Source organism: Myotis lucifugus, unplaced genomic scaffold (assembly GCF_000147115.1).
Source record: "Myotis lucifugus unplaced genomic scaffold, Myoluc2.0 scaffold_2, whole genome shotgun sequence".
Taxonomy (NCBI): Eukaryota; Metazoa; Chordata; class Mammalia; order Chiroptera; family Vespertilionidae; genus Myotis; species Myotis lucifugus.
In genome coordinates, this window is record NW_005871050.1 from 30,877,655 (window position 1) to 30,894,042 (window position 16,388).

Here is a 16,388-nt window from a genome sequence, read left to right on the forward strand (position 1 = left end):
CATTTATAAAATTTCTTCATATTTTAGAACAAAAATAATGCATCACAATGCATCCAGGATGCCAAGACAATTTCCATATCTGCTTGTATTGAGCTGTAGAATGAGTGCAGAGAGCAATGAGTCATTAAAACTATGACCTCACTCAGAATCATAAGGAGAAACCAAGAATTACACATTTGTAAAGGAACTACAAGGAAAGTTTAACCTGGTTCTATGGATTTTCTTTGTCTATTTATGTGGGAAAGGAAGAACACAAGTAACAGAAGTTGATGAAGGTTTTCTTTGGATTCTAGATAATAATGAATGTTCAAAGGAGCATGGACCTCAGGTTGGATCACTAGCTCAGGCCCTAACATATTATGTTCTGTGAAAGTAAACATTTTCATTACAAACAACAACAACAGCAATAACACTAAATCGGTTGGCTCTTTAAACTGGTTGTATATAATCATTAACTGAATACCGTTAGGCACTTGACTTAACCCATGTAATATGTTTCTTCTCATAAAAAATGAGGGGCATGGGCTACATGAAGTTTAAGGTCTCTTCTAATTCAAAGTCTATGATTTTATGATAAGGACAAAATAATCACCTGTCCTTAGGTGCCAGGTTAAGACAAATGTCAGAGAGCATGGCAAAGCTTGAAGAAAGCAAAGTAAACAGCTACCTATGTGGAATAAAGAGCAGCAATCTGCCCAAAGTACTTCACATGTCTGTCCTAAAATGGCTCTTCCACTGCCCAGGCTTGGAACTTAAAATTCCCCTTTTAGTAATATATTTGTGTGAAAGCAATGCATTTCCAGATGGCCCATTTGGAAATTATGAAATGCAGGACCTATTAGCCTGTTGCCACCAATTTATTGCAGATTAGTTTATTCCTAAAGAAAAACAAGGTCCCAGAGGAGATTTGGTATTGGGCAAGCCTAAACATTGCCCTATCCAATTCTCACATTTTTTCTACCCCACCTTTCTCTCTTCTTCCCTTCTTTCTTTTTGTTTATTTTGGTAGTTGAGGAGGTAGAGAAAGACCTTTAGTAGGAATCTTCAGGGTGATATAGGGATTTTTAGCTTGCTCTACTTCTTAATCTGAAGGGCAACAATTTCAGCATTTGACCTTTACCCTACCTCCACTCTGTATACTCAACACTTCCCATTGACTTCCAGGTCTAGAGAAATGGAAAGATATTTACATTTAAAGACATCCTGGAAAAGCCTGGTCTAACTCTTAGCTTTAAAACTTGGGTAAGTTGTTTAATGCCTCTAGGGCTTTGTTTCTTCATTTCCAAAATAGGAATGAAATAATACCCTCTTCATAGAGTTGTAGAGATGTTTAAACAAAATAATAACTTATATAAAGTGCCAGGTATACATCCTGGTACAGAGTAAGTGCCATAAATAGTAGACTTCCCTCTCCTAAAACCACCAGCCTGGAGAATTGTGTGCTGTGAAGATAGCCAGTAGATAGCACCCCAGGTGATTCATAACAAGGTGATGAGGGCAAGCATGGTGGGGAAACATAGTGCTAAAAGGCAAAGAGATCCACTAGAAATCCCTTCATGTTAGAGAAGTGAAGTGACTTGCTCCTGTTTGCACAGCTACTTAACTGAAGATGTGGAACTAGAGCCCATATCATATGACTCTCATTCCAGAGTTCTTTTTCCTATTCAAGCTACATCGTGAATATATACTTTACCTATTTCACTATATATTCAAAGGCAGGCGATCACACAGGCTCCTGTGGTAGTCACACTAAGATATGATGATGGTTTCAATTAGTGAGGTAGTAATGGAGATGATGGAATTTTGAATTTATTTTGAAGAATTGGATGATGATTTGGATGTGGAGTATGGTAGAAATAGAGGAATAAAGAATAACTTTTAGGTTTTGTGTATGAGTCTAAATGAATGGCATTGCCATTTATTGAGAGAAAAGAAGAGACAAGGAGCATATGAGGCAAAGTTTAGAATCAGGAATTCAGTTTTGGATATGTTAAGACTGAGATGCCTTGCCTAGATTTTGAAGGTAAGATGTAAAAAAAAGGCCCAACTGTAGATAAATATTTTTGTCAGCACCCTATAGTTCTGTTCCTTTTTAAAATTACTTAATACTAACTTACAAGGAGAATATATCCTCACCTTAAACAAAACCTATTTTTTGCCTGGCTGATGTGGCTCAGTGGTTGAGCACAGAACTGTGAACCAGGAGGTCACGGTTCCATTCCAGGTCAGGGCACATGCCTGGATTTCTGGCTCCATCCCCAGTAGGGGGTGTGCAGGAGGCAGCCAATCAGTGATTCTCTCTGATCATTGATGTTTCTATCTTTTCCTTTCCCTTCTTCTCTGAAATCAATAAAACTATATGCTTTAAAAAACTGGTTTTTTTTCAAGAAGGAACTAACACTCATCCACTCTAAAGATAAGTAATTAATAACAGCTTGAAGTATACCTTATATTTACAGTTAAATTTGTATTTTAACAATAAGAACAACCAAAATCTCTATCATCTGATGGTTGATTACTGAAATGCTACTTGCAGTCCCTAGTAAATGTAGTCTTTCATAAAATCTTATAAAATCTCCTCCCATAATGCTTCTCACATCTTCATCTATCTCATCAGTTCTGTTCCCACTGCTATTCTATTGAAAGCCTTCATTAACTCACATCTGAACTCTATTACAACCACCTAGCCAGGCCTCTCTCCAGTCTTTCCTTTCAATAATCTACCCTGCACACAGCTGCCGGATTCATCTTCTTGAAATGGCAATTTCATCATGTCTCTATCCATTTCCTACAGAATATATTTTCAATTCCTTTGCCTGCTATTCAGGGCTCCCTACAATCAGAGTCTAGGCTACATTCCTAACCTCATTTTTCCTAACAATAAAATTCTGGTTTAGCCAAGCCTACTAACTATTCCCAAAGTTTTCTTACATTTCTATCTCAAGCTTCTGTTCAGACAATTTTTCTAATTTTAAATGTCTCACAGTCTTCCTTATTGATATAAATTCTAAATTCCATCTCCTTCATAAAGTTTTTTCTGCTATCCTAGCCAAGAAGACCTTGCTCCCCTAACTTCAAATTATTTTACTGGCACTTATTTTAACTCTAATTTATTATAGGTGTATTCCTCCTCCCTAACCTCAGCAAGAAGGTGATGGGGATATGAAATTGGAAAAGACACTAGAAGGTAAGCACCATGGCAGCCAGGAGATCGATTGGAATGTTTTGTACCTTTGCAAGCAAGAGTTAATGATGCCTTGCCCTGACCGGTTTGGCTCAGTGGATAGAGCATCAGCCTGCGGACTGAAGGGTCTCAGGTTCGATTCCAGTCAAGGGCATGTACCTTGGTTGCTGGCACGTCCCCAGTAGGGGGTGTGCAGGAGGCAGCTGATTGATGTTTCTCTCTCATCGATATTTCTGACTCTCTATCCCTCTCCCTTCCTCTCTGTAAAAAAATCAATAAAATATATATTTTTTTAAAAAGAGTTAATGATGCCTGGAAAATATTCAGGACCTGGGAATACGAAGCAATTAATGGTTGAGAGACCATATATAAAGGATAAACAGGATTTGAGGATCAAGGAGATAAGGGGATGAGAAGGATGAGTAACAAATGATTTTTTAATATATATATTTTATTGATATCAGAGAGGAAGGGAGAGGGAGAGAGAGAGAGACATCAATGATGAGAGAGAATCATTGATTGGCTGCCTCTTGCATGCCCCATACTGGGGATCCAGCCCACAACCCAGACATATACCCTTGACAGGAATTGAACCCAGAACCCTTCAGTCCACAGGCTGATACACCATCCACTGAGCCAAACCAGCAAGGGCAACAAATGAGTTTTGAAGTTGAATCAAGCCATTACAATTAAAAAGGGATAGTGAAATTGGTTTGGTGAAGAAGGTGATGAGTTTGTTCTTAGGCTAATTTAGCTCCTAACACAGTAGAGTAAGTGGTTAGAGAGAAAAGAGTTTGTGAAAATAATAAGAGCTGGTGATTAAGTTTGGAGAGAAAGCTGCATACAAGTGGTAACTGAAGCCATGAATATAAATGTATTTATAAAGAAAATGAATGAATGAAGAATGAGAAAACAATGGGAGTGCAGGAGACACAGGAACATTAGAAAGAAATAGCAGAGTTAAATTAAGAGCTTGAACACAATAAAGGAGAAAATGAAACAAAACAAAAAACTCAGCAACACTGATTCTGATTCTTAGAAGATCAATAGTAATGGCTAAAATGCCATATTTAGGAACCAAAGCCAACAGCATAGGATGTTGGATGCTCTGAGTGGTAAGAAAATGAACGCAGTAGATATTTGACACTGAGACTAAAAGGGGAAAAATGGGACAGAAGCTAAAGGGCACAGAAGGACAAATCAATAATTTTGCTGTAACGGGGCTCTACCATATCATATACAGACATTGCTGAGTTGTATGGATTAGTGATTGATGATAGATACTAATGTCAACCTGGCTTTCATATCCTAGGCCTGCCACTTTGAACCTGTGGAAAATTGGATAATTTATTTTAGCTCCCTTTGATTCACTTTCTTCATATATGAATTGGAGAGAATGAAAATAATATCCACCTGATTGGGTTGTTAATAAATAAAAATTAAGTTCATATAGATCATGTGATTAGAATATAAAATGTGTTCAGCACATGTTAGCTCTGTTTTGATGGTGTTTATCATTTTTTATTTTTATTTTTTAAAATTAATCTTTATTGTTGAAAGTATTACAGATGTCCCCCTTTTTCCCCATTGACCCCTTTTAGCAGGCCCCACACCCTGCCCCAGGCCTTCACCACACTGTATGTGTCCATGGATTATGCACATGTGCACATAAATTATTTGGTTAATCTCTTCCAACCCACCCACCCACCTACCCCGAGCCCCCTTCCCTCTGAGATTTGACCGTCTATTCTATGCTTATGTCTCTGGGTCTGTTTTGTTCACTATCCAGTTCATGTGCTGGTCCTTAACAAACACCTACACATTTGCCCAGTATTCCAAGTTGAAAGAATTATTCAAATTCAATCCTGGTGTTAATGCATGTTGAAAGAGGAATAACATACAGATGTCAAGTTGTCGCTGAGTTCAGCTAAGCTAAATAAACAAAACAATTAACTGATTAAATTATATTTGTGATGTTCATTAATTGAAGTTTTCTGTTTAGACTTTTAAATGCCCTCGAATAGGGTCCATGCAAGCTACCTATAAATAGCCAGGTTTTGCACATAATCTCCAACATGTGAAATGGTTTAAATGAAATACATGGCACATAAAATACCTCATTTAATTTGAATGGGGAGTTTAGTAAACAACAAACGAAGTAGATATTGTTCTATAGTGGCTGCTTAGAATAATGCTTTATCTAATAATAAAAATGTTCCTTGTTATTTCCTATTAATAGGACAATAGTCAGCCAGCTGAAAACTATCTTTTACAAGGTGAATTGTATTTATTCATAGTCAGCATTATATATGTGAAAAAAAATAATTTTCTAGGAATCGAAATTTTCCAGGTAATTATATAGCCCATTTTCTAACATGTTGAAATAACATAAGCCCTGGTACTATCTCAAGTTTTTATTTATGTTTATCATTTTACTCCTACCACCAATAGTCAGTAAAATAGTAGAAAATGAGTTTTCTTTCTAGTTGAATTCTCTACTGTCCACTATCCTGTTCACTATCCTGTCCACTTTGATAAACAGAACTTTAATATAATAAATATGCCCATATAATATATACCCATTTTGGTTACTGTAGTCTCTTTCTCTCCCTCCTTCTCCTCCTCTCTCTCTCCTTCTCCTTGCTCCCCCTATTTTTACCAGTAGAATAAAATTTTGAGCCCTAGCCAGTTTGGCTCAGTGGATAGAGTGTTGGCCTACAGACTAAAGGGTCCTGGCTTTGATTCCAGTCAAGGGCACATACCTTGATTGCAGGCTCGATCCCTAGCCCTGGTGTGTGCGGAAGCAACCAATCAATGTGTCTCTCTCACATTGATGTTTCTATTTCTGTCTCTCCCCTCTATTCCACTCTCTCTAAAAAAAAATATCAATGAAAAATATCATCGCGTGAAGATTAACAAAAAATAAAAAAACATCAATTGAGCCATCAGCTATTAAAGTGTGTATACATTTTGCTCTAGCTGGTTTGGCTCAGTGGATAGAATTTCAGGCTGTGGACCGAAGGGTCCCAAGTTTAATTCCAGTCAAGGGCAAGTACCTTGGTTGCAGGACCCTCCCCAGCCCAGGCCCTGGTCAGGGTGTGTGCAGGAGGCAACCAATCAATGTGTTTCTCTCACACTGATGTTTTTCTCTGTCTTTCCCTCTCTCTTCCACTCTCCCTAAAAACCAATGGAAAAATATCCTTGGGTGAGGATTAACAACAACAACAAATATTGATCAGTCTGATCACAATCACAATTAGTACAATTAAGAGAACTCTTGACTCATGATTTGAATACTCTACTTAAAAAGGGAAGTGCCAAGTCACATGGAGAGAAAGGGAAGTGGCAGTTCACATGGAGACAAAAACCATAGCAGTAATTTCATTAAGAATACTTTCAGGGAAGTAATGAAGAGTTCAGTACAATCCAGTTTAATCTCTGTCTACGACTATGGACATTATTTGTGGATAGTCCAGAGACACTGGGAAGCACAGTTGCACAATACAGTTGCTCAAGGATACTTTAAGATTTAAATCATTAAAGAAAGGTTAATTTCAATTTGATTGAGTTTTTATTAAGACAGGAAAGTAGACATAATTTAGAAAGATTTGCTAGCAATTTGAAATCTAAAGCAAACTATGAAATAGTGACTTATAATCAAAACAACCTCTTTAGAAATATACAGTTGTTGCAATATATTTTTCTCCTAAAAATACTGGGATTTGTTTCTGTTTATTGACAATGGTAGGACATTCCTATCACTTGATTCTTTGGTAATTTCTTCACTTTCCAAGATAGGTCAAGGAAATAGTGGAGCAAATGGTTTAAGCTTTTTTGTCACCTATGGTGATTTACTTTGTTATTTGGTTTCTATATCAGTAATACAACTATTGTTTCTGAGTGCATAACCAAAAGGGTAATTTATTAAGATCCATGACAGATTAAGTGGCAAAGCCTGAACAGTTATATGTGAACCAACAAGAGAAGCACTTATTAACCTCCATGAAAAACAAACCACTTAGTTCTTTTTCTTAAAGCTGAAGCAGCCTGAGAACTGTCAGCCCAGTCCTGTCTGAGACAGACAGCAGATCTCCCTTTTACTGAGGTAGCTGTACATTTACTCAAAGGAATGAAGATGTCTAACAAGATCAGGAAGTAAAGAAACATCAAGAATGCATTGTGTAGAGAAAGAAAGACACCTGGGGGCCCTTTAAACAACTAGTTTGCAACTCCAGGGAAATATCTAACAGACGGATTTTTAACCCTCAATGGGTCTGGTGGAAACAGATCCAGCTGGGACCGGGCTTGTACCTCAGTACCATGGAAGTAGAGGCTAGTCTATCACTTTGCCACACATACAGACAAATGTTAATTGTCGAACTCTGACCCAATTACAAAGAGAGTGACTACAATCAAGTAGTGAAGGTGCAATGTGTTGTTTGATAATACTATTTGAATGTTTTAGTGCTCAGTTATTTAATTAGCATTTGGTTTAATTGTGTTTTGATGTGACTTCCCTGCATGACTGATGATATTAAAGTGATGTCAAGCTAATCTGATAGCAGAGTTTCTTCATTTTATATATTTTACTACTAGAGGCCCAGTGCACAAAATTCATGCATGGGTAGGGTCCCTAGGCCTGGCCAGCAATCAGGGCCGATTGGGGACTTCCGGCTGCCAGCTGGGGCCTTCCTTCCCTTGCTACGGGCTGCTGGCTGGGGCCTTCCTTCGTTCCGCACTGCCCCCTGTTGGTCAGTGCACATCATAGTGAGTGATCAAACTCCCTGTCTCCCAGTTGAACTCCTGTGGGGACACTTTGCATATTAGCCTTTTATATATATATAGATGAAGAAGTAAAGGGATATATATATATATGAAGAAGTAAAGGGAAATAGTAAAAAAGTCTAGATTTTGAAAGGAACATTTGTTAACTGACCTTCATCTCATCCAGATATCATAGAATTGATGGGGCAGAAATAGAATATTGGGGAACAGCTACAATTGTAAGAAATATTAATTATGCTCTGTTAATTTTTATTGTTTTATTTTGGTTAAAGAAGGCACATTCTAATAGGGACCTGGGAGCTCACCTAGAAATGCAGCCCATCTTCCCCATTAGGAAAGATTAACAACCTTGTTACAGTAACCAGAGCCAGAAACCAGAGCCACCAGCCCTTTGAAGACACCCAGCCTTTGCATACCCTCAGGCCTTTGCAAATCTCCAGACCTGTAAAATGCCCATTTGGCATAACTTTTGCCTACTTTCGCATGTAATCTTTGTTCTTATATCCAATATAAGCAGCCGGCTTATGGTGGTGGGGGAGGGGGGGCAGAGCAGATTTTTGTGGATAACCTGCTGCTCTCCCATGCTGCAGGCAGTATTGGAATAAATGCTCATATATGATTCAAACCTGTCTCTGCTTAATTGGCTCAAGTAGTGACAGGCAGTAGGTACCCATTGATTGTACAGTTACAGGACCATCTTTCTATGAAGAACAGTGTGTTCTTATAATTATTAATTTAAATTGATTTATATTTTTCATTTATTTATTTTTAATTTTTCAATTACAGTTTACATTCAATATTATTTTTTATTAGTTTCATGTGTACAGCATAGTAGTTAGATAAGCATATACTCTATAAAGTATAAATTTAAATTGATTTTTAAATAGTTACTTAAAATGCATATGTTTATTGTCATTTACCATTTGCACAGTGCTTTCATATTCATGTCTTGAGGTAGATATTTTTATTATATGCCCCCATTTTACAGAGGAGGAAGTTATGACACAGAATAGTTAGCCAATAGTATGTAACAAAGGTAGGACTTCAACCAGTTCACTGCTCTTTCTCCCCTATTCCTGCTACTTTCTAAAGTTTTTGAAGATTTTTCACTTAAGAGCTTTCATTATGTTCATAGCAGCATTGTTCATAATAGCCAAAAAGTAGAAACAACCAAATGTCCATCAACTGATAAATGGATAAATAAAATATAATATATCCACACAATGGAATATTATCTTATATAATAAAAGCCTAATATGCTGTCTAACCATTCGTTCGACCGTTCAACCAGTTGCTATGACGTGCACTGACCACTAGGGGACAGACACTCCAACCAGTAGGTTAGCTTGCTGCTGGGGTTTAGTTGATCAGGACTGAGCAAGACAGGCAAGACATGCCCTGGAGCCCTCCTGTGGTCCCTCCCTGACCCCAATCATGCACCAGTGGGGTCCATTGGCTTTGCCTGTGCCCTCTTGCTATCTGGGACCCCTCAGGGGATGTCTGCAGGCCAGGCCATGGAACCCCACCTGTGCACGAATCCCTGCACTGGGCCTCTAGTCAACCATAAAAAGAATGAATTTCTGATACAAGCTATACCATAGATGACCTTTGAAAATATGCTAAATAAAAGAAGGCACAAAAGTCCACATATATGATTCAATTTATATGAAATGTCCAGAATGGGCAGAGGGACACAAACTAGATTAGTGGATGCCAGGAGCGGTTTGGGAGGGGGAGAACTGTTAAGAAGTCTGAATATTTATGGTGGGGGTGATGAAAATGTTCTACAATTAAATGTGGTAATGGTTGCACAACTCTGTGAATATAGTAAAGACCATTTCTCCTAAAAACTGGAACAAGACAGGGTTTTCAACTTTCACCACTTTTATTTAACATAATACTAGAGGTCCTAGCAACAACAATCAGACAAGAAGAAAACATAAAAGGCATCCAAATAGGAAAGAAGATTTTAAAACTATCATTATTCACAGATGACATGATATTGTACATAGAAAACCCTAGGGATTCCACCAAAAAGCTAAGAGACTTAAATAAAGGATTTTGGCAATGTAGCAAGACATAAAATTAACACCCAGAAATCGATGACATTCTTATACACCAATAACGAACTCTCAGAAAGAGAAACTAAAACAATAATCTCATTTACCATTGCAAAAATATTAAGATACTTAGAAATAAAGTTAACCAAGGAGGTAAAGACTTATACTCAGAAATCTATAGAACATTGAAAAAAGAAATAGAAGAGGATACAAACAAGTGGAGGAATATACCGTGTACATGGATTGGTAGAATTAACAAGTGCTGGCGAGGGCATAGAGCAGTGGTTCTCAACCTGTGGGTCGCAACCATAGGAAAACACATATAGCATATCAGATATTTACATTATGATTCATAATAGTAGCAAAATTACAGTTATGAAGTAGCAACGAAAATAATTTTATGGTTGGAGGTCACCACACATGAGGAACTGTATTAAAGGATCGCGGCATTAGGAAAGTTGAGAACCACTGGCATAGAGGAAAGGGAACCCTAGTACACTGCTGGTGAGAATGCAGACTGGTGCAGCCATTATGGAATATACTAAGGAGTTTCCTCAAAAAATTAAATATGGAACTGCCATTGGACCCAGTGATCCCACTTCTGGGAATATATCCTACAAATCGGAAACATCAGTCAGAAAGGACATATGCATCCCTAAGTTCACAGCAGTGCTATTTACAATAGCTAAGATCTGAAAACAGCCCAAGTGCCCATCAGTAGATAAGTGGATAAAATAAGCTGTGGTACATCTACACTGTGGAATACTATGCAGCAGTAAAACACAAGGATCTCTTACCCTTTGAGACAGCATGGAAGGACCTGGAGAGTATTATTCTAATCAAAATAAGCCAGTCTGAGAAAGATAAGTATCATATGATCTCACTCATATGTGGAATCTAATGAACAAAATAAACTGATGAACAAAATAGATCTAGTGACATAGAAGCATGGAACAGACTGTCTAATCTCAGAGAGAAGGTGGGGGTGGGTGGGAAGAGATCAACCAAAGAACTTGTATGCATATATGCATAACCTATGGACACAGACAATAGGGTGGTAAAGGCTTGGTGCAGGGGGCAAGGGTGGGCTAGATGGGGTCAATGGGAAAACAAAGAGGACATACCTAATACTTTCAACAATAAAGATTTTTTTAAAAGACAATGCTAAAAAAAACATTAAATTTTACAGTTTAAATGGCTGACCTATAGAGTATGTGAATTATACCTCAATAAAGCTGTTATATTAAAACATATAAGTGAATTAGAAAACAGGAACGTTACCTTCAGAATTACAAAACACCAATGTAAGATTTATATTAGCTAGACAAGAGATTTTGGAAAACTCTAGGCTGCTCAGAAAAAGAAAGAATGGGTGGGGCTAAGAATCTTTTCCCACCCTCTCATAGACCAGGGCTATAGGGTACTTCCTCATATTTTTTCATACTTTAAATAAGAACAAGATGGAGAGGCCTTGTGAAGTCCTAAAGTGCATATTATGTGGCATAAGATCAATATGAGAGGAAACAGAACTCCCTTGGATCAGCCTAGATTAAAGGGAGAATAGTATCTATCTAGTTTGTAGGAAGGAGTGGAATAGGATTAATATCACAAACAGCCCAGAATGCATTTCTTAGGAGTGAAATGTATTATAATCTTAGTATCAAAGAAGATGACTATGACATCAACGTAGGCTGGATCACTGTGGTAAACCTAGGACCCCAAAATGAATGACTAGACTTCCACAGGGACCAAGAGGAGGGCTTTCTATACCTCTCAAAGACTGGGAGCAGACTAAAAGGAAATGGACATACTGTGAGTACCTATTGAATCTGTTTAGTATTACTTTGAAATCAGAGTCTGCAGGGCCATCTCAATAGCTAGGTGGTTTTGAATCCAAGAAAAGTTAACCCCAACTAATTCTATTCTTTTTTGTAAGTAATCTCTACTCTGAAAGTTCCTCACCAACTTGTCTTATTCTGTGTACTGAACTATTGTTGGAGAAATCTAGGGTTTTTAGGAACCAAAGGGTATACTATAGGAGAAGGCTGAAGTAGGAAAATGCATGGCCCTGGATTTAAGTTCAAGTGGTCTGAGTAGTTTCTCTCATTTGACAGGTACAAAATAAATAATAATGCAACTCATCAGTGAAATAGTTTAGCGTTCAGGAAGCAACTTTATATGTACTATCTCAGTATAATATCCAAACTAGTGACCACTATTAAATTGACTTACAAGATCTTTCTGGCTTCAGGAGGTTGGTTTGGTGTTAGAACAAAATTAGGTTTCACTTGACCAGGGATTTGGTGCTTTTTATTCTTCAAAACAAGAACTGGGTTCAAGAAACATTTATTGAACACCCATTCTTAGCCAGGCCCGTTATCAAGTATTGGAGACACAGAGCAGAATAAAACATGGCCCTTGCCTTTAGAGAAGCTTACAGCCTTATTCCATGGTAAGTGCTATGATAAGGGAAGTGTAGGGTGCTTTAGGAGCAAGGAAAAAAGTTCCTGCCTAGCTTGGACTGGTTTGGAGGGTATTTAGTTATAGTCAGTGAAGGAATCCCTGAACAAAGTCTTGAGAGAGATATATGTAAAACATTCATTAATTAAATTATTCAACCAATACAATTTTAGCATCTACTATGTACCAGGCTCAGTGGTAGGTGCTGGTGGTGGGTAGTTAGAGAATGTATTTGGTGCAGAAAGTATTATGAACAAGGACAGGGAGGCATCAAACCACATGGGGTACATGGGGCAAGTAGAAACAATTCTGCATGATTAGAAAGCAACGTGAGGAGATGGTGTATAATAGAGAGAGAAAATGAGGCGCTAGGGCCAAGTCCTGAAGAATCTTAACTAGGCTAAGGAGCCAACATTTTTTATCCTGTAAGCAGTAGGGAGCTACTGAAAGTTTAAGTAGGATATATGAGTTTTTAAAAGATCACTCTGGCTGCAGAGCAGATGAGGGATTTGAGGGACCAACACTGGGGAAACTACTGAGTAAAGAACTTGCATAAAATTAGTGGCATGAGGAGACAGATTAGACATTTCTTGGGAGGACCCCCCACACAGGCCCTTTCCTTCCCCCTTGACACCCAAATTTATCTATCTTAGGCCTAATCCTTTAGAGCAGCAGTTCTCAACCTGTGGGTCGCGACCCCTTTGGATGTTGAACGACCCTTTCACAGGGGTCGCCTAAGACCATCGGAAAACACATATATAATTACATATTGTTTTTGTGATTAATCACTATGCTTTAATTATGTTCAATTTGTAACAATGAAAATACATCCTGCATATCAGATATTTACATTACGATTCATAACAGTAGAAAATTACAGTTATGAAGTAGCAACGAAAATAATTTTATGGTTGGGGTCACCACAACATGAGGAACTGTATTAAAGGGTCGCGGCATTAGGAAGGTTGAGAACCATTGCTTTAGAGGCTGATTGATAGTGAGGCTAACGCTAACCTCTAACAACCTGATTAGTATAGAGGAGTTAACACATTGCAGGTGGATCACAAGCATTCTCATGTTTTCATATTGCACAGTGTTTTACATAAATGTTAAAGGCACACCTTAAAATTAAATACCCATTGCACTTTGAAGTTATTTATTACATGTTCTTACAAGCTAATATATTTTTAAAGTATGATACTTTGTAAAACGTTTTTTGTACTCGTTCAATAGAAGCTTATCTGGCCACTGAGTAAAGCTAGCAATAGAACTACTGGTGTGCAATGTGTTAATAACTGACATGGCTAATGTGCAGTCCTCCTAAGTTTACATATTAAGAATTGAGTGGTTCATCATTCAAAGGAATGAAAAGAAAGAACAAAATGCCTTAGCCCAGAAACTCCCAGTATTGGTGATAAATGTGTTTTTACCTGCCATAGATGGAAGGAAGAACATAGAAAACTGAAAAATAACCTAAAGAAATACTTTTGCTACCCAGCCCACCCAAACACCTCTCCTCTAACAGCTGCTCTCTGTATCTATGAGTCTATTTCTATTTGGTTTGTTAGTTAATTATATTCCACATATGAGTGAGATCCTGTGATACTTATCTTTCTCTGACTGGTTTATTTCACTTAGCATAATACTCTACAGGTCCATCCATTATGTTTCAAAGTGTAAGAGATCCTTCTTTTTTACAGCAGAGTAGTATCCCATTGTGTAAACACACCACGGCTTTTATTAACAAATTTTACTCCACTAAATTCAAAAATGTAAAAAAAAATACATTTAAAAAAGAAGTAGTGTTTCTAATGATGAGGCAATATTGTCAGTAAGTGGTTGCTTCCACTTAAGAGGTTAGGAAAAGAAGCCATGGGCACAAGAAAGCTTGGCAGGAACAAATAGGAGAAGTACAAAAACAGAGGAGAGACAATACCCTCACACACCCTTCATATCCATCTATCTAGAGGAGATTCTGACTGCATTCTTTTGAGTCTAGGCGGTATACTAAGGGAAAAACTATTTAATATTCCAAATAAAAGAATCTCTATGTGAAAAAACAGACAAGTGTCACATACTGGAAATGTCTTCTGAAAGTCACAGATTTAAATAATCCTCACTGAAGATACAGAGGGACTATTTCCCCCTCCCCTGCTCCTTCCCACCCTTCTCTCTGCATGTGCCTAATGATGGGAAAAACACAGCATCCATGGAAAGGCCTCTGGAGCAAGGAGTGGAAGATGAAATGAGCCCAGGTGAAAAATGAACCAGGACAAAACATTATTTCTGTTTAAGTGATGAGAAACAAATGAGACACTTGGGAAATTTTTAAAAAGTGCAATAAGATCAAACAGTAGATAAGAATAAAAGTAGCTATATGGATACTTTATTTCAAAGTCTCCTTCAAAGGTACGATTTGTCTTAGCAAAAGTGTTGTGCACACATAGAACTGTTGGGAAACAGATGAAAACTAAGGAGAAAATCTGAATGTCAAAATGCTTCAGTGATCAGTTAAACTTTTATTTTTTCAAGGTTGGAGGTAAAGAACACATTGGAGAGGGTAAAGTAAAGCAACTTCAGGGATAAGAATATTTGTACTTCTTCTTATGAACTCAATGATGAAAGCAGCCATTTCTCTCATTTTGTGTGATGTTCTAGGTTGTAAAACAAAGAACTGGTATTTGAGCTTGCATTTGACAGGGTAATAAATGCAGTTATAATAATTTGCATATTAAAGGCATTATTATTATTTTGTGGCACACATTTCCAACAAGATGGAATTGAAAAGAATCCCTCCTCCCAGGCAGGCTAAACATGCTTTTGTAGAATTTGACATAATCTGAAACCATGCTGTGTCAAACTGTCAATTGCAGAAATTCTCCAAAACAACCACATATCTTGTTCTAATCTCTTTTAAGACTCATTTGATGCCACATAATTGAAAATAACCATTGGTTGTGATGTGTTAATTTTATGCAAGGAAAATAATAGGGTACTGATGTTCTACTTTGAGCCAACTACTTTTGGGAGGAAACTACTAAATTTTTAGTCTCTATGACAGCCTATCTTAAGCTACAAAACCTTATATAATGTTATTTTGAGGTCCTGTTTAAAATCAAATATCCTGAAATAGGGCATACAAAATGATGAGATCTGCAGCTTCCTTTATCTGAGCATAGTAGCCTGGCTTAGATTCTACACATTAAAAATTTTGTAACCAAATTTATCTTGAGTTGCAAAATTAAATGGGAAAAGTCTCTCTCTCTCTCTCTCTCTCTCTCTCTCTCACACACACACACACACACACACACACACACTATTATACCACTGTTTGTTTCTACTTGACATCCCTTATGTGACCTATAAAAATAAACTTCCTTCAAGGGCTTTCAAACCTCAAAGCTTTTTAAGTAATGATCATCTATGACTTTCAAATACCCAATTTTGTCTGTCGCAGTGGTCGGCAAAGTCATTAGTCAACAGAGCCAAATATCAACAGTACAATGATTGAAATTTCTTTTGAGAGCCAAATTTTTTAAACTTAAACTATATAGGTAGGTACATTGTTATTAACTTAATTAGGGTACTCCTAAGGCTTAGGAAGAGCCACACTCAAGGAGCCAAAGAGTCACATGTGGCTCGCGAGCCACAGTTTGCCGACCACGGGTCTAGGGTATTTCCATAGAATTACACATAATTTGTAGCTTAAAATCTAAATGAAAGATATAGCTTGACCAAAACCTGGAAAACAATGTGAAAAGTTAATGATATAAATTAGTAACAGGTAAAGTTTTCCTTAAAGAAAACATTGACTTTACAGAACTTACTAATGAAAAAGAATAATATTAATTTAGGCTTGGCCTTGGACACAGCATGGATAAATTGATAAGAATAACCCT